Genomic DNA, 4,687 nt, shown 5'->3' on the forward strand with positions numbered 1-4,687 from the left:
ATGGAAGATTAATGCAAATAGTTTAAAATTAGGATATCAGCCTTTCTGGAAAATGGAAATAATAACATAAGGCACTAATATGTAAACTTAAATTTTCAAGTATTTAATTACAACAATATATTTAAAGAGAGACATATGGTTACCTTTTTGTAAATATATTTTATAAATAAATTCCTAATTTAATGACTGCACCACATTACTAGCAATCCAAAAACCGGAACAGGTTTTTAAAACAGGCGTTGCTCTCACGTATGGAAAGGCATTTGAAACAGGTGACGCTGTCCTGATGAGAAAGGCTCAATTGTTTTCAAGTGGGAATAGGTACTACTTGTTTTTGGTTTTTTTTGCTAAAATTTGCTACTTTTAAAAAAATTTATTTTCTCCCAATTTTCCTCCCGATTTAGCGCACTCAATTTTGTCTTCCACTGCTGAGAGATACCCGATTGCATGTACACGCCTCTTCCGACATGTGTACAGCCCTCCTCTTCTCACCCCTGCATTCTGCACAATCGTCTCTTCCGCCAATCAGGGTCCTTACACAGCGTATGAAGACCCACCCACACATAGTCTGGCCCCCACCCTGCAGATACGGTGGCCAATTAGTATCTGCTGCAGGCACTGCCAATTATGCCAGCAAGATAGCGCCCAGCCGACCGGTGGCAACACCGAGTTTCGAACCAAGGAGTTCAGAAACTTGGTGCTGCTGTGCTAGCAGAATATTCCGCTGCACCACCTGGGCACCCAAGTTTGCTCATTTGACTAAGTGAGCAAATAGTCCAAACGCTGGAAGGAAATTAGTAGGAATTAAGAATGTTCACCATCTACATTCTGTTACTTTTTTAAAAGATTCAGTGAATTCAAAGAAACCATTGTGTGTAAATGGCAAGGCCTAAAACCAATAATGCACGTGACCTTCTCTCCATTAGATGGCACTGCATAAAACACTGAAATACTTCTGTTATGAACAAAACCACATGGGTTCAGGAATACTTTGAAAAAACCTTGTCAGTAACCTCAGATTTTGCTGCATCTACAAATGCAAGTTAAACTTCTACTATGTAAAGTGAAAGTCATCTCACAAACACCATTAAACTTTCTGTACATGAGATTATCTGAGATGGGCTGACACATTTTGGAGGCGCGTGCTGTGGACATACCAGTTTACCATATTGGTTTTGAGAAAAAAGGAAGTTCTCCAGGCCATGGAGGAAAAGGAACATCCTGGTTGCGCAAACTATGAAAGTCAGCATCTATCATGAAATGGGAGTGTGTTTGTGTCTGCGACACGGGTAACTCACACATCTGTGAATGTACTGTTAATATGGAAGGGTACGAAATATCAACATTTTTTTAAGGACGTCCCTGCAATGAGAGGACAAGACTAAAATATGTAAAGCTCAAATAACAATGAAGACACCAGGATGTTAAGCTGCTCAAGCATTATATCAACAAGAATAGTAAATTTCAGTTTTACAACCAAAACAATTGCATTATGATCTTCAAAGGAAAGGTGCAGTAACAGTGATAAACATGACCCTGTCCTATGATCCTGTGTTGCAGCCATATAATTAACAGTGTATGTACTGTACATAAAAACACTTTAAAACAGTTTAGTAAAAAAAAAATCTAAATATCTTATCTTTTATTTTAGTAAAGACCAATAAGGATTTGACAGTGATTGCAGTCTGTTTTTATTTACGTTTTTTATTGCCTCAATGGTTACAGCTTTAAAATCTACAGATACAGAACTGGGGTTGTACGTTTGGCAAGAAAAGGTCTAAAAATACCAGAGGTTAGCCAGGAAGTTCATGACAGAGACAGTAGTTACTCATTACACAAGATTCATCCATTCACAAGTTCAATGTCAAACACACAGTCACGGACAATTTAGTATATCCAATTCACCTCACTTGCATGTCTTTGGACTGTGGGAGGAAACCGGAGCTCCCGGAGGAAACCCACGCAGACACAGGGAGAACCTGAGAAGGATTTACTGATTTAGCTGGCTGTTAAGCCAAGCAAGCAAGTTATTGATTTGATGATTAGCACAGAAACAGCTAGTCTGATTAGAGTTAATTTTATAAACTAATTCGGTGTACATAACTCTAAATTTCAGTTTGTAAACTGTACACAAGGTTTGCATTTAGTGTTAGTTATAATTGATGTTGTATCATCATTTAATTTGTATCATGAAGTTCTAATGAAAGGTTTAGACAACAGCTGATGTGAATTTACTTATATAAATATAGACTTAAATAATTTACATCACTTTAAGATTAAATAATAATAATTATACTATAGGAGCTAGGTGTTTTAAACTTGTTGTTCCTGTATGTCACATGACACATGTTTTTGATTTTACAACACAACTGTTACACACCCATGTACTTCTACAGAACCTTTGGTTTCGGCTTTTCAGTTCAGGATGCACAAACATTTGCTGTAAAAAAAAACCTTTAAAAGTGCTCCTTCTTTAAACAAGCCCCTCTATTTTATTGTGTAAATGTAGGCTTTAAAACTGCTTTCTATGTTTTAAAAACCATAAACATGATGTGATGATTCAAAACGTCTCATTATCTGTGGCAGTGAAAGCATGAGTGGCATGAGTGTGACTTCTCTTAACTTATTTGCATTTTTCCTTTCTGGTTGTGTGTAAAACTCCTGTAGAGACTGATTTGACTGGTAAATGTGATGTACACAAAACACTGTTTGTGGTTCCTGCTTTGCACTTTTTTAAAGCATGTAAGGTTAAAAGTGATAAGCAAAAGTGGGTGTTGTTTGCACATCAGAAATAAGCACGTCCACATGAAGACAACTTCCACTGTGTAGTGTGGTGAAGAAATAACAGAAGTCTAATACATGTTTCATTTTGTCATCTGCTATGATTTGGCCTAGCTGACAAAAAGGTTAGGAAACACTGCTGTAGATAATGCTACTGGGGGAAAAAATCATTTTAAGCTAAATGTTTTAGATTTATGTCTACATATAAATATTATGTAATAACCGAAAGATAACAGAAGGTAAATAAATTAATGCACATACAGAACTTTAACACAGCAACATGCACAACTATATAAAAAATAAACCATAAACTAAACAAAACCATTACATCCACTAAACCAAATAAATTTTGTTGTAAATGTATTATTTTGTATTTTCTAGTTTTAGCTTAGATTACTTACAGATTACGTGGGTATTCTCTAAAGTGACCGGTTCCAAATGCAACATTTTAACTTGGAGAACAACTAACATTTACTTTCCACCTCAAAATAATTCAGAACATTTTTCAAATAGTTCAGCTCTTAGGGGGTTCCCAAGAACACACCCAGAACCCTTTGGCTTTCTTAGAGTGCATCGTAGAAAACTCCTCCATTATGAGGTGTAGCGTTTATTTCAGTACATGATGCTACACAATTTGCAATATCATTCTTTTCATTTTTTTATTTATTTATGCATTTTCTCCCCAATTTAGCGTAGTCAATTTGTCTCCCACTGCTGGGGGATCCCTGATTGCAGTTGAGGTGGGTATATTGCTCCTCACGCCTCCTCTGACCTGTGCGCAGCCCTTAGCAGAACCCCTTTTCTCCTATGCATTCCACACAGGTGCCTCTCTATCTGCCAATCAGGGTCCTTACACAGCGTTTGAAGCCCCCACCCACATAGTCCGGTCATCCTGCCTCTAGCAGAGACATGTCTGCTGCAGACATTGCCAATTATGCCCGCTAGATGGCACCCAGCCGACCGGTGGCAACGCCGAGTTTCGAACCAAGGAGTTCAGAATCTCGGTGCTGGTGCAATAGCGGAATATTTATTTTCATCACCGGCTTTATCCTGGTCAGGGTTTGGAATGGGTCTGGTTCCACCGGGAAGCACTTGGCACAAGACGGGAATTCCCTGGACAGAGCACAAATCCAATCATGTCTGTGTAGACGTCTGACCAGCCTTCAGCACCACTAAGACCTGGGTTAGGGTAATACACTGCTGGGCCTCCTAAACGCAGTATGTATACAGATTAGTCTTATATACACAACAAATAGCTCTTGTAGAGAAACTTTCCCCTGATAAATATGAGTAAGTGATTATTTTAGTGAGTGAATGAGGTGATTCAGTTCCAACAACTTGCAAAATCAAACCTTCAATAACACTAGTTTATAGTTTATATTGTAATGTGGAGGTAATATTATTATTCGAAGATGTAAGAAAATGTACCAGTTGTAACCAGAAGACACCACAGTAAAGAGTGCTTGGTTTTGTTTCCTTTTCTAACAGGAAAATGGTTGTTGGCTCATTGTGTAATGTGAGATTAAGAGATTACATATTGCTCATCTTGAAAGTAATCATTTAAGAATGATCATTAAACTGGTATTTAATTTAGTATGATATTAAGCACATAAATAAATTTAGACATACTTAAGTCCTTATGTGTTATACACAGATAATACATGGCCTACTGAGTTATGTTAATGCTTTTGCATGTCGTATCTCAGTACACTAGGTCTTTGGCTATGTATGTGTGTGCATGTTTGTGTGTGTGTTGGGGGGGTTGATATGTGTGTGTGTGTGTGTGTGTGTGTGTGTGTGTATGTGTGAATGTGTAATAGAAAAGTAAAAGGGGAACTGCATTCTGTTACAAGCAGCAGAGCTTAATACAAACAGTGTACATACATTCTCCAGTGACAGTTGCAGG

This window comes from Trichomycterus rosablanca, chromosome 5 (genome assembly GCF_030014385.1).
Source record: "Trichomycterus rosablanca isolate fTriRos1 chromosome 5, fTriRos1.hap1, whole genome shotgun sequence".
Lineage (NCBI taxonomy): Eukaryota > Metazoa > Chordata > Actinopteri > Siluriformes > Trichomycteridae > Trichomycterus > Trichomycterus rosablanca.